Below are 26,453 nucleotides of genomic sequence, written 5' to 3' on the forward strand. Positions count from 1 at the left end.
GGTCTGTATATACAGTGGAATATTATTCAGCCTTTAAAAGGAAGGAAATTCTAATACCTGCTACAACAACGGATGAAGCTTGAGGCCGTTAAGCCAAGTAAAATAAGTCAGTCACCAAAGGTCAAATACTGTATGATTCTACTTATATGACGTACCTAGAGCAGTGAAATGCATGGAGATAGAAAGGAGAATGGCAGTTGCCAGGGGCTGGCGGGGTACAGGGGCTGATGAGTAGTTATCCTCTAATGAGTATGGAACCGTCTGTGAAGATATAAAAGTTCTGAAGATGGATGGTAGTGACAGTTGCACAACAACGTGAAGGTACTTGATGCCCATGAATTTACACCACAGATGATTTAAATAGTAAATTGTATGTTATATATATGTTACCATGATAATAAAAAAAGTAAATGAGGAAGGAATAAACCGCTGCATGTCTGTGAGGCCATTAGGTATGGCTGCCTGGCCTGTAAGGCTAGATACTACTGCAGCTGCCTCTGTAATGGAGGATGCACCAGGACATCAGGGATTTCTGTGGCAAACACACACACACACACGAATTAAAACCATCCTTACAATGCTTTGTGTGTATGATCATATAAATATATACATACACATGTGTATATATACATATTTTGATTTGAGGTGAATTAGATTATCATATATTCTATTTTAATAAAGATCAAGAAACACAATCCTTAATTTACAAAAGCAATAAATTGAACTGTGTGTTGGGGGGAAAAAAAAAGAACTGGTCCAGTTTCACCAACTATTGATTTCTTGTCCAGCTCTAACTTTACCTGGAAGCCCCTCTTACAAACACCATTTCTCAGTGACCCTTAATTTTCTCATTACTCAAATGAAGTAGGACTCTATGTCCCACCCCCTACACACCAATCTTACAGTATACTAATGGGATAAACTAAGGCAATGTATATATAAAATTATTTTAACATAGAAAATGATTTGGAATAGATATGCTCTTTTACGAAAGGATCATTTGACTTATGAAAGGGCTCAAAGAATTTTTTTTTTTTTTTTGCGGTACTCGGGCCTCTCACTGTTGTGGCCTCTTCCGTTGCAGAGCACAGGCTCCGGACCTGCAGGCTCAGCGGCCATGGCTCACGGGCCCAGCCGCTCCACGGCATGTGGGATCTTCGCGGACCGGGGCACGAACCCGTGTCCCCTGCATCGGCAGGCGGACTCTCAACCACTGCGCCACCAGGGAAGCCCCCTCAAAGAATTTTTTAAAAATTCCTCTGCATTTTTCACTTTTAAGTAAGCATTCAAATAATCTAACATGCATACAAACTTTGAGGAGAACATCCCCTGAACAAAATAAAATACATCAGTATTCCTAAGGGGGTAAGTATATATATATTATTTATATTATATGTAAATAATATATATATAATATACACATATTCAATAAGATGGCTTCAATGGTCTAACTTTTAAAGTGATAAGATTTAGAGTTTGCTTTTATAATTAATTAGTTCATTATTAAGTTCCATACCAAATGTCAAAAGGAATTACAAAATGATATTAACAAAAGTTGACTCATTTAAAATGGGTAAGAAACATGTCTGTAACTTTAAGAAAGTTATCATTAGCTTGATGTCTTATGGCAAATCAACTGTTAACTGCAGAAGTTAGTCCCTGGAAATAAGCCGAGTGACACTGACAATATCTAACTCAGTCATTTTAATAGTTAAGAAACATTCTGCTTAAAATAAACAACCAAGAGTTTTCCACAAGTCAGTACCACCAATCCCCCTCCTAACATACCTTTGAAAAACATTCTTCAGGGGGCAGGGGGTGTCTGTTTTCCTCACTGATCAAAACAAAACTCACAACTCTTAGCAAGTATTTAACTTACCTGCTAGGCAATATTTCTCTTTTTGTAAGGAAATAGACTTTTGACATCCAGTATGAAATTCCTCAAACCTCACATTAAACCCCCCAAATCCGATACTGTCAACTTAAGTTCACTAAAGTTTAGGCTTAAACAAAGCAAAGACAAGTTTATTATTAAATTCTTGTATAATCAGCTGTACGTGTATTGTTTTCACCACTTACTGCTCTTTCTTTTAACTCAAAAACTAAGATTTCAGAATAACCCTGAAATATTTTCTTTCTTTCTGTCTCCAATTCCCATTCTCTTTCCCACCTAAAGTGACCTTCTCTTTCCTTAGTTGTTGTGAACCCCTATTTCACCTCCATCTTATAGTAAATATCTTGTAAAACAGTCCTTCTAAGTCTATTACAACTTTATTTCACCCACTTGGGAAATATGCAACTCTCTCTCCTTCTCTTTCTACTTTATAAATTCCTCAATGCATCCAAACTGTAAGTGAAATTATCTCAATTTAGAAGCTCAGATTTGATTTTGAAGAATCAAGCTCCACAAATAGGAAGCATTTCAGTATTTAACTTCTTAATCAAACCTCTAAGCCCGATTATCATGTGTTACTTGGTCACCCAGTGATCACTCAGAGAACCTGTGATCATGTGTTCTAGTACAGAACACCCTCCCCACTCAGCTGGTTATTTTTAGAAAAGTAGCTGTATTCATTCTATCTCAGATTCAGTCCTGGCATTGTAATGATGCCAATTCACTTTTCCTCCTCAGGATCAGATGCAGCTGAAGCGGTCTGCATTCCTTTTTCCTGCCTTTTCTGTTCAGACTTTCTCCAGGTTGAGCTCCATTCAGATACTTTGACAGCTGTTAAGAAGGTTTGGGGAAAGCTGGGCTGCCAGTGGCCTAGAGTAACCTGGGATTACCAACAATCTGAGAAGTTTAATGTAATTAGGTGAGCTTCAGAGAGGAGGGGAGTAGGCTTCACCCAGGCAATCCCTGTGCTCAAAATTATATCATGAATTTCCCAGCGAAATGTCTATTCAGTCTTTGTTCATTCAGTAAATCTTGGTGAGAGCTTGCTGTGTGCCAGCAGGTACGTCTGAGGCTGGATAGACAATGATGAACAAACAGATATAATTCCTCTTCTCAGAGTCATTAGGAGATACAATGGCCTTCTGTGATCATCCCTTGAATAAGCCAAGCTCTTTCCATCCTCAAGGCCTATCACACTCTGTCTGGAATAATTATCCTCTTTGTCTTTGGCTGCCTAAATCCTGTATCTCAGTTTAAATGACCTCCTGCGGAACTATTCCTCTGACCCCTCCAATCTGTATTAGATCCCTCATTGCATGTTTTCATTGCACCCTGAAATTTTCTTCATAAAACTTTACAATTAGACATATGAGCCAATATTTGTTTAATAATCTGTTTTGCAAAGATAAACTGCTACCTGGTATACTCTCTATTGACGCAGAATACACTTTCCTATTTTGTACTTTATATTGAGAATATTTTAAGTCTCATCTTTCTTTTAGGTGAATATTATTTTAAGTTTTTACTATGAGGCTTGAATTTTCTGTTCTTTAAATTTTCTCTATAGCTCTATACAATTTATCCAAAAACCTTCCTTCAAATGCAATTTTTATAATAAAATTACACAATTCTCCAACCAATTCTATTTTTTGTGCGTACAACTTGTGTTTTTTTAAATATTTTAGATACTGGCTAAAATGACTACAAATGTCTATATCTGATATCTAGATGTTTTCAAGCCAGAATTTTGAATAGACCACACTCAATTTTTACAAATAAAGTTTCTCTACCATATTCTTATCTGGAGAAACCCAGACAAACATGAATCCCACTACTTAATAAATGTGGAGGCTTACTTAGCTTCTATGAGCCTGGTTTCCTCATGTGTAAAGTAGTTATAAAATCTTTCAAGGGTATGAGAAATAAAGTATACAAAGTCCCAAGCAAAATATCATACTAAATAAATATCAATTCCTTCCTACATGTGGGGAAAAAAGAAAAGGTCCGGGGCTTCCCTGGTGGTGCAGTGGTTGAGAGTCCGCCTGCTGATGCAGGGGGACGCGGGTTCGTGCCCCGGTCCGGGAAGATCCCACATGCCGCGGAGCGGCTGGGCCCGTGAGCCATGGCCGCTGAGCCTGAGCGTCCGGAGCCTGTGCTCCGCAACGGGAGAGGCCACAACAGTGAGAGGCCCGCGTACCGCAAAAAAAAAAAAAAAGTAAAGGTCCACGTATGAAAATATAGCCCTCTATGAAATATAATACCAGTTTCCATTACCTAATCTGATTTCCTAAAAGGAAACAAGTCTAACTTTTTCTGCTTTATGGGCTATACTTCAGGGCAGGGGTTGACAAACTTTCTGTAAAGAGCCCGGTTGTAGATATTTGGGGTTTGTGGGCCACATACGGTCTCTGTCAGTGTTCTTTGTTTTTGTTTTTAATAATCTACTAAAAATGTAAAAACCATCCTTGGCTTGTAGAAAAACAGACTGGGCACAGTTGGCTAGCCTCCTGCTTTAAATTCACAGATGCTAATCAATCCTTCCTTATCCTCTTATCTGTATAATATCAGGCTCTTAACACTTGACTGAAAAGTTGCTCTCTCAACTATTTATCAAACCTTCAGTTTAGCGAACACTAACTAAACACTTGTTTATACGCAAGGTGCTGTAACTGACTACCTAAAGAAAAAAAGACACATCACTGGTTGTAAAACAAGGGCCAATAGAGCCTTTTGAAGCTTTCCTCTATTGTCACCTCTCTTCTTCCTTTTTTTTTTTCTTTTTGAGGCTACTACTAATCTGGACTTACAGCATAACCAATTTATGTTCATGACCTCGGGTTTCTCTCCCTATAATCCTGAGTTGAAATTGGTGCTAGCCTGAGCTCCTTGGTGAGAATCTGATTAGGCTTCTTATACCATAGAGTTAGAGGTCCCCTACAGTAGGCCCATCCTCCATCAGGCTCTGTCCTTCCAATTCTGATATATTGTTATAAATTCACTTGTTTCCCCCCAACTTTCAAAACAATCATTTCTTCTTCTCTTCCCTAGTTCACCTCACCTGATCTCTAACTGTCCAATTTTTCTCCCTTTTCACGTATAATCCCAATGGAAAAAACTCTGAATTTGGCATCAGAACGAGTTGTTATTGTTCTGCCTCTGACAAACTGTGCATTTCTTAGCCTGAGTACCTTTGTTTTTTCATCTATCACAGGGGTAAAAAGACGGCCTATGATGCCAATCAGACACAGGTGAGGGCAGAGGAAATAATACATGTGGAAGTTATTTACTTATAATCCACAAAGTACTCTAAGAGACCACTGAGATCTCCGGTTCAGAAGTCAGATGGGATTCGATAATTATGAATTATCGACCTGGGGCAAGTTAACTAACCCCTGTAAGCCTCACTTTCTTCATCTGTACAACAAAGACAGTAATAACATCTACTTTATAGGGTTTTGTGAGGATTACACGCCCTAATCCATGCCAAGCACTTACCATAGTGCCAGGCACATAGTAAAGGCTCACAAAATGTTAAACATTATTATTATTTAAGGGTAAGCCACTGGTCCCTGGTATTTTAGGTTCAGTCTCTACGTGCTTCTAAGCATATCTATTTATTCCACAGGTAATTTTATGCCCTTTTTTTATGACACTGGTTAAACAAGTTCTCTGGCATTTTTCTCTGTTGCACTGTGTTCCTCTTACAGGGTTTTTTTGTGGGTTTTTTTGCGGTAGGCGGGCCTGTCACTGTTATGGCCTCTCCCATTTGCGGAGCACAGGCTCCGGACGCGCAGGCTCAGTGGCCATGGCTCACGGGCCCAGCCGCTCCGCGGCATGTGGGGTCTTCCCAGACCAGGGCACGAACCCGTGTCCCCTGCATCGGCAGGCGGACTCTCAACCACTGCGCCACCAGGGAAGCCCAGGGATGATTTTTTTTTTTTTTTTTTTTAGTGTCTCTCACCATTCAAAGAGTGGGGAGAGGGAGGGTAGAAATGAAGGAAAGAAAGAGAACTGTCAGTTCACACGCTCTATGTTATCAATTAGTACAGTCAGTTCTGTTATAATGCGGCATAATATGTTCCTGAAAAATCACGATGCTGTGCAAAATCATGTCATGAAAAGCCCAGGACTTAGGGGAAAAAACAGCTGCCAGTGACACATATAAAAAATAAAAGAGCCTAGTAAAGACCCTCGCACAGTTTTTCATACGTTAAATGGTTAAAAAAATAAATAAAAACTATAATAAATATAGCATCTTACCTTGCAGAAGACTTGAAGTGTGCTTGTGGAATTGCGTGTCCAAGGGCTGCAGCTTGTGAGTTACTGTACAGTGGTAGAAAAAGGGTTATCTGAAATTGGAGGGAAAGTTATGAAAATGAGATATGGGTGGTTGTGATTCATGATATGCAGTGAAGTCAGGGAGCTGGAAGGTGTTTGAGGTGTGCGCGTGTGCATTCTGTCTGTTCCTATGTGGCTCAGTTCAGCTAGGTGAGAGGCCTGTGTTCACCAACTATGTGAAAATAAAATAAAATCACACATAACGAATGTGAAATTTACATTCTACTCAAATTGTTCCCTAATATTAATAAGGTAGGAATAAATTCTCATTTTCAAAACAAGCATGATAGCAGAACTGACTGTATTTATCCCCGAACTGTGAACTCCTGAAAAACATTCTCTGACTCAGATCCATAGTCACTATTTCCAAAGTCTGTGTTACCCTTCAATTTCCTATCAGCCCAAAGGCTTTACCTATAAAGAGTTGTTCTTTCCTTGTCAGTATTAAAGTACTACACATAATCTAAATCATTTTTAAACTGCATCTTTGATTGTTTCTTCAGCTTTCCCTGCTGGGGAGATGATGTGCTATCCCCAAACATCCATTGCAACAGAGGAATAAAATGCCTGGTAGTCAATTACTCACTGCCATGGCATGACATTTATTCAGTTGCCAAATATTTACAATGAGCATCTACTAAATACATGGAAACGTAGGAGATATAAGATGAAACCACATCCAACTCATCATAGTAAGAGACAGAGACGCGGCTCAGCGGATCATTCAAAGTTAGGCTATGCTACGTACGAGGCGTAAAATATTACAACACATGTAAAAATAACGGTAACACAAGACATAACATGAAGGACCTTAAGAAAATACAGCAAGTACAAAACAGATTAGTTTCAATGTTGGAAGAGGGGACCAGGAGAAATTTAATGGGCCTGATTAGTAGACCTTAAGGACGAGGTAAATTTTGCATATGAGAGAGAGACTTTCTTATTGTGGCATGAGTGAAGGAAAAAGCAGGACATGGAGGTGTAAAGCATAAAGAATACGAAGTGTAGGCCAGGGACTTCCCTGGCGATCCAGTGGTTAAGAATCTGTGCTTCCACTGCAGGGGGCACAGATCCCTGGTCAGGGAACTAAGATCCTGCATGCCGCGTGGTGTGGCCAAAATAAAAAATAGAAATTGAAAAAAAAAAAAAAAAAAAAAGAAGTATAGGCCATAAATTAAGATACATGACTACAAGTGATAAGTTACGTACCGGACTTTGAATTTGATATGATGGGAAATGGGAAAGCCACAGACAACTTTTAACCAGAAGAGTGCAACATCAGCTATGAATGGGCAATGAGGAGCCCAAAGGGCTTTCAGAGATCCTGAATAAGTTAAGAGACTTCATTCAGAGTCTTTGGACACCAAGCCAGAGCAGCAGGAGGGCTTCCCCAACTACAATCCCAGGCTTTGTGTCCAAGATTGATATTCATGGCTCTACTTAATGGATACTAACTGTGTCATTTGGTCTGCCAAATTGTATAAAAAAGTGGGGGAAAAAAAAAGAAAAATTACCTACAAAATGAAGGAAAAGTATTTTTTAGAAACAATGAAGGAAGACGAAGAATGCAATGCAACCTACAGTAATAATAATATTGTCAGATATTTAAATCTGACCATTAGGATCATATAAATAGTGAAGTTAAATAATATGGTTCTGAGTTACATCTAAACATCTGACACAATGTATTTTTAAGATTCAAGAAACTGTATACCAATGTTCCTAAAAGCAAGGCATTCTTGGACAAATGTTCATGTGAAATCTACAGCATTTCAACTGAGATTTTACATTACCAAGTACAGAGAGACAATATTTTATAAGTTTCTTCAAAATTTTAGAAAATACATTGAGAATTAAAACTACCACAAGTTTCAGCTAGTCAAATTCCCAAACTTAGTTAGTATATTGTATACAGAAGATTCTGTATACAAAGCTCATAAATTTTAACTAAAATAAGAAGTATAATTTTTCATATAGCTGAAAATATCATTTTAGGTATCCGCATGTCAAATTAAACAGTTAAAAACATACACAAACCTCAACTCTAAAATAAAAAAGAAGTTTTAAAGAATACTTAATGGTTTAATTAAATTAGAACTATCCTATAGCGTAAATGATCAAAAGAACGTATGATAATCTACCTCATTATATCACCTGCACAAAAATTTTATGCAATTCAACTAAGCTATTATTTAAAAATCTAAAATATAATGAGCTGACTTGCAGTCCCTTAAAACTCCAAGGCAGTTCCCTTAAGTAAACTTCATACCTACCTTGATGAATTAATGACACATGATTTCACTGAAAAATAAACCAAAAAGGAGACCTCTTTACACAATTTATTTCAGAATTATTTACATAGAAAATGAGTCTAAACATCTTATCCTCTCCAGAGTCATTTCCTCTTATATGCAGTTTACTTAAACTGAAGAAACTGTTTCCAAGTTTAGCTTCTGAAAACCAAAAACCTCCTTTAAAAGGCTCTAGGTACAGGGATATACTTCTTAAGGTGAGAATAGGTGTGTCAAAAGACAAAATATTTTACATACCATTCCCAGAGTATGATTCCCAGAGTATGTATGAGATTTGTACTAAAAGTGATTCTGATATTTGCCTTGGAATTTTGGCCTGTAAAGCTGACAAAAGCTTTGTAGCAAGGGTAAAAATAAATAAATCCATAAACATCTCAAGGAACCTCATTTTTTTTAGCTGACAAAAAGCTGCAAACAATGCTTGTATAAGTAGTTCAAACTTGTGTGAACTGATAATACTCCTATGGCGTAGAGAGTCTCAATAAATAATAGACACATTACAGGAAAATGAACATAGCCAAGAATCCATTTCCAAAAGGATCAGTACAGCCATAACCATGGTACCCGAACTCAGGAAGGCATTACATTCACCAGCACCAAAACAGTGATGCAATCAGTTATTTACTTTTGTTATGTACTACATTGTGATACACTAGTATTAGCTCTCCTTTGTTTTTCTGTAGTATAAATCTTAATTTATACTTGCACTTAATTATTAGTAAGAGAACAAAAAGTCTCCTCCTGAATGTTAAATGTAACAAGCAAATCGATAAGAACTACAAAAATAGTTAGATCTCTATGTATTGAGAATTATGTATATTTGCCATTAAGCTCAAATTTTTTATTTAAAACACCCTACATATAAAATTATGGTGTGTTATGAAAGAGTTTTATAAAAAATTATGGATTTTTGGAAAGAGTTGTTTTTTGAAAAATTCCATTAATTGACTATTTAAACATTTACAAGATCCATTAATATACATGGATTAAAAAAAAAAACACTTTAAATACACATATTCACTACTTTTTTTGGTCCCAAGCAAAATGTTTACACAGAAATTTGGCAGTGTTAAGTCTGTGGACTCAAAGCCAATAACAACCTAAGAAAACTGAACTTGGTAATAAGCACATTTTCATAGTACAACTAACGGTGTATAACAATCCAAAGTAGTTAATATTTATAGGATAATCACAGTATTTTGCATACCAGATTAATTTTAAAGCAATTTTAAGAAAACATGATATATCTGTGCTTTCCCAACTGTTAACAGTCAACAGATTTCTTCTTAGCTATAATTGGGGTGGGGGGGCGGGGAATTAGTCTCTTAAACATCATGACCTAAGGGGAGGAAATCAATCCTGTATATCCCCATCTCTGTAAGCAAGAAGCCAGGAGGCAGGAGGCAGGACCCTGTGGCACCTGGAGTACCAATTTCACCAAGTTCAGAATCCACTTGGAATTCCAAATGGGAATTTACAATATTGTCAAAGGGCTTATTGGGACTAAACGCATTACCACATGTTTCAAGGTCTACAAATATACTCCATGATAATCACGCCTTTGAGAGCCCTCCTTAGCAAAGAAAACATTCACAAACTCAAGCTTACCTACCCTCACAATCCAGGCAGAGCTCCTCTGAGCGATCCTCCAGGCAATACTGAGAGGACATTCCTCTCTGTTCACTCGTGGTGCCAAGTGACCTTTGGCACATCAACATCAGAAAGGGTGAGGCTCGGAGCTTCAGTTTCGACATTGTGCTACACTGAACAAAGTTTCTCTGGTTTCTCCAGGGCGTTAACTAAGACTTCCTCTTCTTGTTAAGTAAGTCAACACAGCCACTACTACATTTCCAAGTCTTCCCTAAAGTGGTAAAGCTTTAAATGGTACAAATACTGATGGGGAAATTACTAGGTGCTCTAAATTTACACCAACGCCATACAGGTGGGCTATTATTACTCCCATTTTAAACAGGTGATATCTGAGGAAGAGAGGTTAATAAGTAACTTGTGGGAATTCCAGGTGCCACAATATGGTCAACTGAGCTAATGAAGAAGACTTTCCACCATAAATAAACAACACAGAAAAGATGAGACAGAGTAACGCGTTTTAAAAATTAAATACACAGTTCCACCTGCAGTAAAGAAAAACCCCCTGGTGCCAAACCAAAGCTAGGACTGATGGCCAAAGTGGTAGTAAGCACAAAAGCAAATATTGCCCGCTGTAGCCGCCAAGGAAGAATCACTGGATTCTCTTACAGCTCTTAGGTCTAACTGAAATTGGTAAGGAGATGCCCCCTCAAGGAATGGGATCAGAAGAAAGTTCTCTTTCAGGAGAGCAGAGTTAGGCTAAATTTCTGGCCCGGCTTTTCTTCAACACAGGATACAACCTGTCCAACCATTTGTAGCAACCCTGATGCCCATATAGGGACAGAAAAAGAGATCTTGGGCACACAAGTTGGGCATAAAGTTGGCTCTGAGGTGCTTCCATAAAACTGGAGCCATTGTCAAAGGGCTGCAATCACAACTGAAAACTGGTGAGGGGGCAGGACAAATCCACCTTAATAAGACTTCAGTGGAACTTGTCTCTGAGAATCTGGGTGAGAGGGCAGGGGAAACGTTTACAACCAGAAATTAAAACCCTAAGCCTGTGTCACAGCAGTTCTGAAGTCTGAATCTTATTTGTATGAGAATCTCCAAGCTTAAGAAATTAAGAAAAAAAGAGAAAAAAAGGTTCCTGGGCTTGTGATATCCCTGGAGTATGTGAAATAAACAAACATAAAATACTTTAGAGCTTCCCTGGTGGCCCAGTGGTTGAGAGTCCGCCTGCCGATGCAGGGGACACGGGTTCGTGCCCCGGTCCGGGAAGATCCCACATGCCGCGGAGCGGCTGGGCCCGTGAGCCATGGCCGCTGAGCCTGCGCGTCCGGCGCCTGTGCTCCGCAACGGGAGAGGCCACAACAGTGAGAGGCCCGCGTACGGCAAAAAAAAAAAAAAAAAAAAAAAAAGGGAACAGCATCACTATAGATAGGTAGGATTTTTAAGCTTGTTTAGAAAAGCACTGATCAATGCCAGAACTCAATGATCTGACAGAACCTACTCACACCAACTTTTCTTCTCTGTCACTTTTCAACCTCCTGACCACTCTGCCCTACAACTCCTCATTCTGGAAATTCCAACCCATCTCCCAAGCCATTGGGAAACCTCCAGCACCCTTGCAAAACAGATGGAGTGGAAACTGTGATGTACGACCCAGATCCCCTTTCACAACTGAAGGATTTCTTCCCCAGCTGCTGTAGTACTGCCAGCATACGGGCCTCAGCTATCAGCTGTCTTCAGAATGGCCTTGGCTGAAGTCTCCCCTTGCAAGTTCATGCTCCCCTCCCAGGGCAGCCCACATCCAAAGACTGGCTGACGTGGGGAATATAAAGGCTTGCCCCCCTCTCTCTAGCTGGAGACAATGGTGAAGCACCATCCCAGTTTTAGAGCCTCTAGGGGCTCAGATCTCCACCAAGACTACAGGGCAGCCTAACGTCCCCTCTGCCCAGTGCTGGTTTCTTCCTTCCACTCCACAGCGGTTGATCTCAACAGCACTTTCTAAGAAACTTCCAGGGCACTAATTTTCACCTCAGAGTCTGCATTCTGGGGAACTCCGACTACAACAAAAGAGCATCAGAAAAAAAAAAAAAGGGGGGGGGCAGGATATGGGGCAGTGCTGTCAAGGAAGTGAAAAGAATAAGAAAGCCTTGAAACCAGCCAGGAGAACAGCAGAAAGTACTAATGTAATCTCTTTCTTTGATAGTAGAAGGGAAACCCTTTTTCCAAATGAACAATATAATCACAAAAATTCCAACCCAACGTATCAGTGTATCTCTGAACTTGACAGTCAAAAAGGATCTTACGGGGTATTCCAATTCTAGCCCCTGTCATTTTGAAGATAAAGCTTTTAGGCCGTGGATCTGCTAAATGCCAAAACTGTTGCTGCTTAGAAATAGGCCCATTTATTCTTTTAAGACATTTACTTTCCCAATAGCAAGTTAACAGGCACATTTAATACCCTGCTAAAACAAGGTTACCAGGGCTTCCCTGGTGGCGCAGTGGTTGAGAATCTGCCTGCTAATGCAGGGGACACGGGTTCGAGCCCTGGTCTGGGGGGATCCCACATGCCGCGGAGCAACTGGGCCCGTGAGCCACAACTACTGAGCCTGCGCGTCTGGAGCCTGTGCCCCGCAACAAGAGAGGCCGCGATAGTGAGAGGCCCGCGCACCGCGATGAAGAGTGGCCCCCGCTCGCCGCAACTAGAGAAAGCCCTCGCACAGAAACGAAGACCCAACACAGCAAAAATAAATAAATTAATTAATATCAAAAAAAAAACCCAACATAAAAAAAAAAAAACCAAGGTTACCAGCAGTGCTGTATGTGTGTGTGTGTGTATACAATTTCTAGCTTTTATAGTCATAGGAAAATGTGCAGCAACCAAACCTATAACGTTCCAAATACATATTTTTCATGTCTACTTCTGGTGAGCTGCCCTATCTTAGAAAGGGGAGAGAATCGACAAAAACCCATGAGCCTTGCTTAGATTTGTCCCATGTCCCAGTGATATAATTCTGATATGTCTTTTAGTTCTGAATCATTGGTAAAGATGTTAACGATAGTTTTATAAAAGGCTAACCTGGTACAGGCTGGTATATGACTAATCATTATCCAGAATACTAATAAAAAAACTGCATGGACTAAAATAATATTCATATACACACTCAGAACGCCAATGACATGGGACAAATCTAAGCAAGGCTCGTGGGTATTTGTTGATTCCCTTACCCTTCTAATATAGGGCAGCATACCAGAAGCAGTCATGAGAAATAGTATATATTTGGAAAGTGATAGATTTGACTGCTGTACATTTTTCCATGACTACTGAAGGAAGCTGGAAATTGCGTGCGCACATGCACGCGCGCACGCGCGCGCACACACACACACACACACACACACACATCTCTACTGGTAACCTTGCCCTACATTCCACACTTTGTAACCACGAATATAGAGGCAGACAAGATAAGTTATAGCAAAACCTATCAAACTAAGCCCACTGGATCCAAAAAGACATGAAGTCATTTACATAAATTGTTAGGACAGCCAAGCAGAATGGATTAACACTGTTACAATCCACTCATCTTGGAAACCTAAGCAGAACTGCACTCTCAGTTCCTCAATATGTCTTTCATTCCTTCCTCTCCTAAGAATCACAATCTGCTGGGTCTAAGCCAACCCTTCTTCTCCTTCTAACTTTAAAACCTTTTTTTAATGGGAGTAAGAAATTAATGTGCTACAAATATGAGAGAATCCAAAAGAGGTTTCTAAACTCTAAATTGTATATGTCAAATCTCAATTACATACAAGCTAAGGGAGTTGAATTCATATGGGCAGAATGACCAACCAAATGCTATAACAACTTATCTGGAAGAGGAATGACAGTGCAATATAATTCATATTGGGGGAGAATCATGTCAAATTATTAACATTTTATAGGCATACAAAAGGGCAAACATGCATGGCATGTGAACGAGAGAAAGAACTAATTTGTTCATATAAAAAAAGATCAAATGAGTCACTACGGGTTTAGAGCTATTGTTTGGACATAGAATCTGGGTTAAAGGTAGAAAACATAAAAAGAGAAGAAACATATAAATGGGCACTTCTTGGGGTGAATAAATACAAACAATAGGACCAACAATATTCATTCTTCGCATAAGTTATTTAGAAGAGTGAGATCATAATTCAATTTTAAGTCTACAGATGGCTTAAGTCTCTTATTATGTTAGGAAAGTACTGATTTAAGAAAAATGAACTCATTATTACTGCAAAATAATGTAATTGTATATAAGTGAATAAAATGGTAGTTTTGCCTTAAATTGGCAAAGTTTATATATTTGGGAAACATCACACAAACTTATTTGATTATGGATTTTAAACGTCATTTTCAACCTAGAAATCACTGTAGAGTTCCAATAAGTCACACTTTTATTTGGCAATTTCAATCAAAAAGCCAGCAAAATTTTGAAAAAAACATGGTGAAAACAAAAGAAAAAAGTGATTTCTCGTTTCTATTCATGTCCTATAACCAAAGAGAAGTTGGAAAGTGTGAAGACCTCAGCACTGGGAAACCAAACGCTTGTGTTTATGCCCCAGGTCTGCCACTGAATAGCTCTGTACCCGGGCAAGTAACTTAACCTCCCTCCGGCTGCATTTCCTCACCTGTAAAAGGAGATCAATGAGACCAATTTGTAAACTCTCATTCACATCTATTCTAGAACACTTACCTAATTCAAATTTAAAAATAGAAAATCTACTTAATTAGATTTGGGCTAAAACATAGCCATTGGCAGTTTTACTCTTTTCAACATAAAACAGTTAAGTTTCCAGAAAAAAATAAAATTACCAAATAGTCAGAAAACCTAATGATAAATGAGGAAAAACATTAGTTTGCACGAGGACATCTATAAATTCACCTCAGAAATTACAAAGAAACACTTTACAGAACCTCCAATTTCTGCTGAAAATTTCCCATTTAAATACAGACTCCGCCGAAACACAATAGACACAAAGAATTTCTGAGAGGCAGGGAAAATGGAAGCTTTTGGCGTGCAGTACCAATATTTCCCATCATTATTAAGATTTCACTTAGAGCTTCCTTATTTCACCTGGCTCAGATGGTGCTGCCATTCCACATAACTGGCTGAGTGAAGGCATATCAAAAGAACTGATAGGATGTTCCTTGTAAAACTGCATTTTTTTAAACTTATAACATCATCCCCCAAACCTATGCTTTCCACAAAAAGTTAAAGTCTAAAAAAAATGATAGGACTACTTTAGCCTATTAAAATCATGGGTGCCTTGGAAGTCTTAAGTGCCATTTGGAAAGAAAAAGACATTTACTAAAAAGAGTACCAATCCTTCCCAGAGTACTTTTACCTTAACTCTGTAACAGTCAGGAAATTATCACATTAGCTAGATAACATAACTTAACTTCTCCTAACCTATAATCATGTGCTATAGAACCTGGAAGAAAAGGGAGGGAGGATGAAAGGGAGGGGGTAAACCAGCAAATACTGAAAATAACCGAATGCTGATAAGGTACTGTCTTACCAAAAAATCAGGAGAAATGCCCAAGTTTCATTTCAAAGCATGTACCCTCTGAAATGCTGCACAGAATCATCCTGTATATACTTTAACAAGCTAATACTGAGAAATGAGCCTTGAAAAATTAAATCAGGCAGCATTACAGTAAACAGAATGAAACGCCCGTTTTCAGAGCAGCAGTTTAGAGAAAGCTGTGTAAATAGCTGTTAAAATGATATAGCCTATGTCATCCTTCGAAAATAAAGCCTGCGATTAAATTTGCACATCAAATGATCCTTGAAGCCTGTATGTTACCACTAAATAGGGGGTGGCAGACGGGGCTTAAATCAGACAAGCCTTGCCAGTGGCACAGAGAGTTGCCGTCACGCAAAGAAAACCCCCTGCACAAACACCGAAGCTGAATGCAGGAGGCTATACCAGTTTTAAAAGTGATTTAACTTCTTCGAAGATCATTGGACTAGAGTTTGCCCAGTCAGCAGAATTTAGTTATGGCCTTCGGCGGAAAAGTGCTAATACAATGAACGGTTACCCTGGTTGGGCAAAATATTAAGGGTCACTTATTTTCAGTCGATAAAATGTTGATTCTCCAAACCAATTCTTAATCTTTCTTTAGTTTTCAGTTTCAAGACCTTTTAATGATGGCTCTAACACTAGTCTCTAATTCCCCCGTATTCCTGACGTGGGGCTATGGAAAATAGACGAAATAAACCTATGTCAAGAGTAGCATGCTGGGGGACGGGTAAATAAATTAGAAGTTTGGTATCAGCAGACAAAACTACTATATATAAAATGGATAAACAACAAGGTCCTACTGTATAGCACAGGGAACTATATTCAATATCTTGTGATAAACTATAATGGAAAAGAATCTGAAAAAGAATACATATATATGTGTGTGTGTATATATATACGTGTATAACTGAATCACTTTGCTGTAACTAACTAACACAACATTGTAAATTAACTATACTTCAATATAAATTTTAAAAAGAGTAGCACGTTGTGGTCAAAAGAGCCATGGATTTGAAACCTACAACCCTAATTGTTTCCCCTGGCTCTCCAATTTTGTATTACATGACCTTAAACAAATCATTAGTATAGGCAATAGAATGTAAAGAACTTGACTTTATGTGCAAAACAGGGAAGCCCTGTTACTCACAGCTGTATGACTTTGGCCAAATTACTTCACTAAGTCTTTTTTGCTTGTCTATGAAGTGAAAATAACAGAATCTTCTTCATAGAGGCTGAATGAAATAATGCATGTCAAGAGCACAGCACAGTGCCTGATTAACTGTCAGGAATAAATGATAGCTTAAAAAACGTCACTACTTCTCTGAGTTTTCTTTACCTTTTTAAGTAGTCTGCCTCAGAAATAAAGATGTTATATCTTAGAATAATTTCCTGTGCTTCACAGTATCTTTATCAGGTCACTAATTTAAGAAAGCTGAGTCTCCTCAAAATTAAAAGACCTAAATTTTGTTCACAGCTACGTAACCTTCTGTATTTGTCTTTAAAATCTTCTTTTCACTTTGGTTAAATAGGTATTTCATAATGATCTGTGATCCTATTTGATATTTATCACAAAAATCCCGAAGTCTTTTAGACTTCAAACTAATTTTGAAGTTTCCCAGAGGGTTCCTGGAAAATCTCACAGGATTTGTCTCTTATCTTATAAAAGAGAGGCGTTAAAATAATTAGGTTTATTTGGAATTTAAATGACATGGGAAGGACTGTAAAATAAGACGTGATGATAAACCCTCATAGGTTCTATGTGTATGGATAGATCCTATTAGTGTAAGTATTTCAGAAATTGTGTGAAGTTCATAGAAATGTGTCAATACTTGTCAATAATTTGCCCGAGTATTATCTTAAATTGCTGTATGCCACAGAAATAGCTAAATTTCCTTATCAAATGAACTCTCATAAGAACTTTAAGCATGACTGTTTTTAAGTCTTTTGTCATTCACAGACAGTTATTGTTTTACTCTGATTCTTCCCTTAAAGTTTTTACAATCAGTTACTGTGAGAACACTCCATAATGGCATAACTTGAATACTTTGAGACCATGCCACTGGACTGTGTAAGAATTTCCAGAACTAATGAAGAAGCTGATGGATTCATAGAACTGCTAACCAAAGATGAAGCAGAACATGGGACTCAATGAACTGACTGTTTATGACTTTTGTTTGAAGCATTGCTGGTTCTTTAATGTTACATCTTCCAGATGTAAAGAAATCTTTTTCTCTTTACTCTTAAGCTACCTATAATTCACAGCAATCTGGTGAATTACACCTTTGTTAACAGAATTGAAGCAATTATCTCTTCTCCCTACCTGATCCCTCCAGAATTAGAAAACCCTCCATGAGTGTTCTTATTTTCAAGGCAATATAGTTATTTGCATAAGTTCAATAAGCATCTGCTCTCCTTGTAACAGGACACAATCGTAAACATTGGCTATATTAGCAAAGCTTGGACTGGAATGTCATGTCTGAGAATGATGTGCACAGAATCAGATATGACCAGACAGCTTTAAGGAACTAAGGTTTAATTTAAGGAGCCAATATATGTATAAAGCTCCCCTTCAAAAACCAGCCTGATACCTTGCTTATAAGGTTCCTGAACAGGTGAGTAAGGAAGGTCACTTCCTGGAAGACCCAGGAACCTCGGGATATTTTGGGGACCTCGAGAAGAGTGTAATTCACCCAAGTCTATAAGTATTACAGGCAAAAGCTGAGGGTGAGTCATTGGCTTGGTTTCCTAATCCTGAAAAGATTTTAAAAGTTCAATCTGAGATTCCTTATTAGAAGTGGTTCCAGCAAAGCAGACTTAAAAAGAGCATATAGGGCTTCCCTGGTGTCGCAGTGGTTGAGAGTCCGCCTGCCGATGCAGGGGACACGGGTTCGTGCCCCGGTCCGGGAAGATCCCACATGCCGCGGAGCAGCTGGGCCTGTGAGCCATGGCCGCTGAGCCTGTGCGTCCGGAGCCTGTGCTCCGCAACGGGAGAGGCCACAACAGTGAGGCCCGCGTACCGAAAAAAAAAAAAAGAGCATATATAGTCAATCACTATTCTTGCTGGACTGATGTAAATAATCAGGCCAGGTTTAATGAGAATAGACTTATTCTGCAAACAAATTAGTCTTACTTAGAATATCTTTGATAGAAATGGGGGTGTCAATAGAAACAAAAATTATGTTTCAATGGAAAACTACAGCACACCCCTGTGGTTATTAAATTCTTGCCTTGTTCATTGTCTTTGAGGTTTTGTTATCTCCCTGTAAACTGGACTGGATCCTGAATTCTTCTAGGATCCTCCAATACCTAGCTACAACTCTCCAAACTGATGCGTCCAATTTTTCTCCCACCCTTCTGACCTGGAATCACTGAAAATTAAAACTGTCTCTTTCCCAAAGTCCGGCAAGCTGCAGCTGGACAACTTGATGTGAACTTCAGAGAAATCACCACAATAACACATGTATGGACAACCCTCCTGCCTGTTGCCATGTGGGCCCCTCAGAAAGTTCACCAGAACACACCTGATGACATCACCAGGGACAAACTATGAACCAGGAAAATCTGTCAGATTGCTACTGCTTGCTCTCACTCCATCTGAAGATTCTTTGAGTCCAACGTCTAGAAATGATCGTGACGAATGATTGCCCTCTGGACTCAGAAACTAAGTTCATGGTTTGTTCTAACCATTAACCTGTTTTTTCTTTTGTCTCCATGGAAATGTTCAGGACTCAGAGACTGTTCTAATGGGTTATCGGACAATCTACAACTAACTCAGTTTCTGGACTGTGAAAGTTCTTGGGGAAGTTTCAGAATGAATGACAGGGTTCAGGACACACTACCCCCCAAATAGGGCACCTTGGCATACTGAATATTTTAAGGTGAAGGAGTTTGAGGAAACAGCAGAAGCAGGAAGGTCACCTGATCTTCACCAAGATTTTCTCCCCTGAAACAGGTCCTAAAACGCTCGTGTGAGAAGTGCGCTTCCTATAGCCAGAGAAAAGGAGCGTCCTTATCTCTGAAGACAAAGGGCCACAGAACAATCAGAACACACAGGCCTTGTTAAATCCCCCCCACTTCCCTACACTTATCTCATACTCTTTAATCTATCATATTCCCGCACAGCTGTCCACTCTTCATAACACCCAGCATAAAAACACTCAGATCTAACTATTTCTTCATTTCCTTATGAAGGCTCCGTGTCACATACAACTTTCACTAAATAAATGTGTGTGCTTTTCTCCTGTTAATTTGTCTTTGTCAGTTTAATTTGCAGGTCCAGCCAGGGACCCTGAGAGGGTTAAGGAAAACATTTTCCTCCCCTATGCCCCACAGACATTATACTTACACTCTTACCAATAGTTTATAAGGTTCTTTTTCTATTCTCCCACACCCTCACCAAAACACTACCGCATCACTTGTTTTAAAAATCTATTCCAATTTGACAGAAGAAAATTTTTTCACACATCTTTTAGTTTAGCAGTGATATTCATCTCTCTTTAAAACCATTTCCATATAACTTCTTCAAAATTTTCTTGCTGATTTTTCACCTTTTTTTCTTTTAGACCAACAGGATTCATTCTGTCCATTGTCAGCATGGATCTTTAAAAATTGTGTATATAAGGCATAAACATGCATAAGATTTTTCCTCTAGACCAAAATAAACATACCACTTAAATATATGTTTTCAATGTCAAACTGTAACTTACAAAACTTAACGTAGACCCTATTCTATATCTATACCATTAAAAAAAAAAAAAAGGCAGATTAGGTCTTTCTGTACTCTCAATAATAATATCACACATGATCCCTAAACTAAAAACCACATTTGTTTATCTTTTTATAAATCTGATGCATGTGGTAATCCTTTCTTTATCCTGCCTAGATTATTCTAATTATATTTAATCTAAAACCAGAAGTGGTTTTTGACCAACTCCCAAGTTAAGGTCATTTTGTACTTCAGAAGATAAAGCTTACACATTAACCTAATGCTACCTCTTCCATCCCAAAGAGGACACAGCTTAATTTTTACTGCAAAAACAGAATTAAGTTTCAAGATAACCAATACATTGACTATTCTGGTACTAAAGCATCACTTCATTTATGTGAGGATGCCTGTTGTCACTCTTTCTTTATTTCTTAATGACTTTGAGTATTGTAGTATTCATTGACACTCAAAATATCACCCCTGAGTCAGTCAGTCAGTCAATCCCTAAGGCTTATGAACTTCCAGAGCTTGATGTCAAAATCCAATCCTCACCTCAGACTCCCAGGATAAACTGTGCATTTTACATATATGGTATGTTTCAAATGCCACCCAAAAATCTCCCTTAAATGACTTCAACATTCTAGAGAAGACTAAGATTCAGGAAGAATAAGGTAGCTTTTCTGAATATGAATTAATTTTATCAAATGCTTTCTATATCTTTAGATATAAAAATTAATTCAAATCAGCTATAATTCTATTTTAAAATTTGGCTGCTATGGTATAATAGGTACATATTACATAGTCGCTTACATGGATTTTAAGATTTTTACATGGATCTTTTAGAAAGACACATACATATGCATAACTCCCACACCAATTCTCTTGGCATTGCTCCATTTTGTAAGGGAGCCTGTTTACAGACATCTCAGGATCTGCACGTAATGGATACTGCTTTAAGTAATGGATACTGCTTCAAGGTTCCCCCCCCCCAAATTAAGATAGTACAAAATGCATGAAAATTATGAGCCTTCAGTTCACTTTATGTCATTTTGATTCATTTAACAATGAAACAAAATTCAATATCTACAAAAGATCACTCATTCCCAGGTATCCTGTTAGGGAATTTTTTTTTTTTTAAATCTACTCTGTTTACTTCAAGGCAAACGCTATTCTGCATGCCACGAGGATACCACTAGCCCACGGACATATGCCAATAAATCAGGATAAGCCAGAAATATCTGATACTTACCTGCTAGCTCTCTAAGCCAACTTCTGCTATTTGTGAAGACTGTCAGCAATTACAGCAGCAACACACTTTATCTCACATCACTAACTTTGCATTGCCTGAAATCACTCTCAGAGTGTGTGTATGCACACACATATATAGTCTACAGAGCACTTTTACCTTCTTATATTTCATCTTAATTCTCTTTTGTCACCCTATCAAAAATTATACAATGGGGTTATACCAATGACTCTTAAGTCATATGGTGACTCACCCACTACTCAGTACTAACCTTGAACATCAGATCTGTAGAAATCTCATTACAACAGGCCTGATTCATCACGAAAGGACAGAGATATAGAAGAGGGGAAAAAATATGAATGAGGGGAAAAATATGAATTTTAAAAATTCATAAGCTCTCTCAATAAACAACTATTTATAGTATATGTTTATTAGGTGTCTGTTGAAATTATTTGTTGAAATTTGTCTCACGTGAGTAGGCTGATTGGTTCATAAATAAGATGCAGAATTTGCCCTTTAGGTTACTCTGTATTACAGATATAGATACGCACACTAAAAGCATACTAGTAGCACAGGTATATGCATAAACATTAAACACAGCATGAATCTAATAAAATCGTACTTAAGTATAAATAAAAGATCAGAAGACTTTAATATGATGGCTAAGGAGGAGTTAGTCAGAAAAACTGAATAAATAGACAAAAAGGTTTCGGGAAGCAAATTGCCACTTTTCTTCTAGTAAAGTTAGAAAGACTTTGCGGGGAGCTAATACCTGAAGATGATTTCACAACCGCAACTAAAGAGCCTGATAAAGCAAGAAGGATTAAGTGTTCCTTCCCTATGAAAGACAAGCTGAGGAACAAAGGATACAAGTAGGAAGAAAAACAGCAAGAAACAAGATGAATAATTATTGTCAAGGAGGACAGAGTGATAGGATTGGGGGAGGGGGCTGAGAATTTTATATTCAGCTGTGGGGTATAAAATTCAGTCCCTGTCATTGGCAGAGAAGAAAATCTTAAAACGAAACCACCTTGAGAAGGCAGCATCAGTTCACTAGAGTTCAAATATGTGGCAAAGTCCAAGTCAGAGAACTAGAACAGCTAAGTTCTATAGTGAAAAATGCCAAGTGGATTTATGAAAAAGGGTCAAAAGGGAAGTGCCAGGTTTTGTCAAAAGCCTGGATAGCTATGGAGTGACAGCAAAGAGTGAAGATATATGTATGTGTGTATATATATATATATATATATACACACATACACACACATATGGACATATATACAGAATGCTTTCTTGCTGGAGACATTCGTGATACAGTGGGCGTTCCTCAAAATAGTGAGATGGCAATAAGAGGCAGGTTTTGAAGTGACAACCTGTAGTTTTATCTTCCTTATTTATTTATTAATTAATTATTAATTCATTCATTCATTTAACGTAAGTTGGTAATTAGTTTTCCTGCCTCCTTTTGCCTCCTGAAAGAATGAATAATGATTTACGGAGTGCCTATTATGAAACATGTACCATATTAGGTATAAATGAAATCATATAGTCATTCTAGAAGCATAAATGATTATTATGAATTCTCTTAATGATGTAGAAGTAAAAGAGAGAGAGGAAAATCCCTTCAATTCAACTAATTAAATGGAAAACCATTTCGATTACTGAGAGTTACAAGTTAGAGAAGACAGACTATAACCAGAACTGAACTAAATGAAATGTTGTTGCATGTGACTCCTGAGATTTAAATTATTAAATAGATCAGAATGACTGTAATTCAGTAAGTGGTATTTTCTCAGGGTTTGAAATTCACTACCTCTTTTAAATCATTCCACTCTGGAAATTATATTAGTTGTTTACTTAAATCTGAGTGATACACAAGTAATTACACTTTTACTGTTTAAATTTCTCACAAGGTCTGTGGCATCTGGGGTTCTGGTTGTTTTCCTGGTTGATTTAATTTCTAAACATCTAGGACTGTATAGAGTTGGGCTTGGTATAGAGCATCAACCCCACATCGGAAGCTCTCATCACATCCAGTCTGACCATTTGGCATATAATATATATCTCCAAATCAACAACTCATTTTATTATCTCGAATTCATTGTTTCACTTGTGTTCATCCCTCCTCATTCTTATGTTACATTTTAAATGTAACTGAAAAACCTTAATATTTCTTTTAACATTTGTAGATACAGACAGGTTTAAGGTTGACAGCCGACCCATTGCCACAGCTTACATAAATATAGTAAAGCAACATACTTGAAATGTTGACTCATTAAAATCAAGAATGGATAAGTCAAGCTTCCTTTATCAAGATGTTTTTGTCAGTTTTCTTCGCCCTCCCCCATAATGCTCCAACAAATGACGACAAGTTCACAACTGCAGTCCAGGGTAACGACTCCCCACCAGTTCCGATTGCAAAGGGAAGGTTTGAAGCAGTGTGAAAGGAGTAAGCTCCTGCTACTTAGCACTGAAAGGAAATAATCAACAGATTAAAAGCATTGATGCAGCGAATTCTACTAAATCACTAGTTTTGCCTTCTAACTACTTGCTTTTTAATGATGGAAATTTAACTGCTGCCCAAAGTGTGGGCAACTGGTAGTAAGAAAACACAGGTGACCCAAGCTGGAAGAATCGTGCCAACTGTAAAACTAAACAGGCTATTCATCACCATGGTAATAACCCTTAAAACAGACACAGAAGCCAATTCATAGATTCCAATTTCAAACCAGGAAGAGATTTGGGAGTGTATACATGTATATAATTTATACAGTGTCCTGTGCCAAACTAATAACAGTCCTAGAGATGAAGCTTAAAGTAACTACAGAAGTGGCCCTTTTAGTAACATGGACTCCCAATGCACGGAAAGGTAATCTGTTTCTTTTGACAAAGAACCTCAGAGAATGTTACAAAAACACAGCAACAATAATCAGGAACATTCTCCCAGGTGTTGAGTCATTAATTGAATTTGAAAGGTCAGGCATTACTCCTAACACCACTATATCTACCTGAGGACAGCATATATCTTTTGCAAGAAAATAAAGTCCAAAGTTTATGCCTTGTGACTTACTTTGAATGCAAAAGAACATTACATATCTGAGATTTTGATTAAGTTTAACTGAAAATGGTCTTTTCAGAGATACTATTTCCAGAAATATTCAAAGCACAATATATTTTGATATCAAGGTTTGGTAGCAAAATATTCAAACCAAGGAAAATGTGCTAAAACACAACTAAGAAAATAAAAAGATAAGCCACAGACTGGAATATTTAGAAATCATATTTCTTTTAACATTTCCTTCAAGGCAAGGGTACTTGTGACAAATCCCCATTTGTGATAAGGATTCAGGAAGATACACTAGAACTAGACCGTTCATATCTGCAGGGAGCTTAGAAATTAAGGGGCTTTAAGATAGATCATTCTAATTCGCATATGAAACTTAACTTTTTGAGGGCAGGGACCTTACCTTTACACTGACCTACTACTCAACCTTTGCTACATTTGCTTCCTGTGTTACTAAGGAGAATAACAAACTTGACCATCAGGCACCCTATAAATTTATGTCAGTATTAGTTGGTCTCTGACTGCTGCTCATCAACGCTTTCTTTCTTTTTGGTTCCACCACATATTCCCCAAAATAACCATATTTTCAAGCTATAGTACAGCTCCTCTTCTCCTTTACCCTCCTCAGAAAATAACTGCACTTCCCATATAACCATAAAAAATGGAGACAAGCTGAATGACCTCCTTAATCTACATGGAAATAAGAAAATCTCCAATAGCACAGAAGATTTTTCAGATGTTAAATACTACTTTAAAAATGGATTCACATATGACAAGCTTCCACATGACATTTAAAATACTCCATTTACTCATTTCAGAAATGCATCCCAGGCAAAAAGTTCAGTCAGTAATATATCTTATAGTACTACCCTACAGGCATGTCTTTCTGTGCTATGGAATGGAAATAAATTCTTTTTGGACAGAATAATCAAAATGCCCTGCGCAACTGTTACCCAAGTGTTTTCGCTGACTGAATCAAATCCCCTGAACAGAATACTTGTCCTCCTAGAAATATTTACTGCCTTTTCGAAGTACTTTGAAGAATCAAATTCAGAGTATAAAACTTTAAAATAAGCTTTTCACCATTTTAAATGTTTCACTCAGCCTTTTTCACCTCATGTGAACTTCACACGAAAAGATTCAGAGCTAGAGTATTTTCTGAATAGAAACATGTTTTCCAGTATTTTTGCAAAAAAAGATTTCATTCAGTTTGACGTGTCAGTAGTTTCAATTATCCCCAAACTGACAGCAAGAAGTTACTCCATGTGCTGTTATCTAACCTCTACAGCTTGTACATTCAAACTCTGAACTGAGAGACAAAAAGTAAAGTGCGCCTGTTTGCAGGCAAAAGGAAGCTGATGATTCATCACTGTATATATGTCTGTTCTTTAAAATCTGATTTCATGGTAGAATTTTTTCATCATATCCACAAAATGGAAACACTCTGAAAAGGTGGAGCTTTTAAAAGTGGTTATTACTTTTTTGAGTGTTGCTTTTGCAAAGGTAAATAGTTTAAATAGCTGTCTGCTTCTGAGAGTAGTTAAGTCTGAAGTTAAACTGTGTATTTCATAAAATTCTAACACTATTGCCAGAAAGAGCTCGTTAGTGACCAATTAACCCATTTCCATAATTCTGTGGTAACCCCAGTCAGATATGTTTACCTATCTGTAAGCCTGGACTTTCTCACCCTAACAAAGATGAATAGTGCAACAAAGAACTCCAAACCGCACACAATTCTCAAG

The 26,453-nt window shown here is 37.9% G+C and overlaps 1 protein-coding gene across 10 annotated transcripts in view; it reads right to left on the minus strand.

The window, feature by feature from the left end:
• EPS8 (EGFR pathway substrate 8, signaling adaptor) overlaps positions 1-26,453 on the minus strand; it is a 247,205-nt gene that overhangs the window by 102,664 nt on the left and 118,088 nt on the right. Inside the window, exons 1-3 of one of the 10 annotated variants that reach the window (XM_082850616.1) lie at positions 10,157-10,510; positions 8,506-8,533; positions 6,155-6,243 (exon numbers count right to left, since the gene is read on the minus strand). The exons of 2 other annotated variants lie outside the window; for them this stretch is intronic. The gene's annotated coding sequence lies outside the window, so the exon portion shown is untranslated. 7 more of the 10 variants (XM_082850615.1, XM_082850620.1, XM_082850617.1 and 4 more) reach the window with 7 other exon arrangements.

Source organism: Leucopleurus acutus (genome assembly GCF_964270905.1).
Source record: "Leucopleurus acutus genome assembly, chromosome: 11".
NCBI lineage: Eukaryota > Metazoa > Chordata > Mammalia > Artiodactyla > Delphinidae > Leucopleurus > Leucopleurus acutus.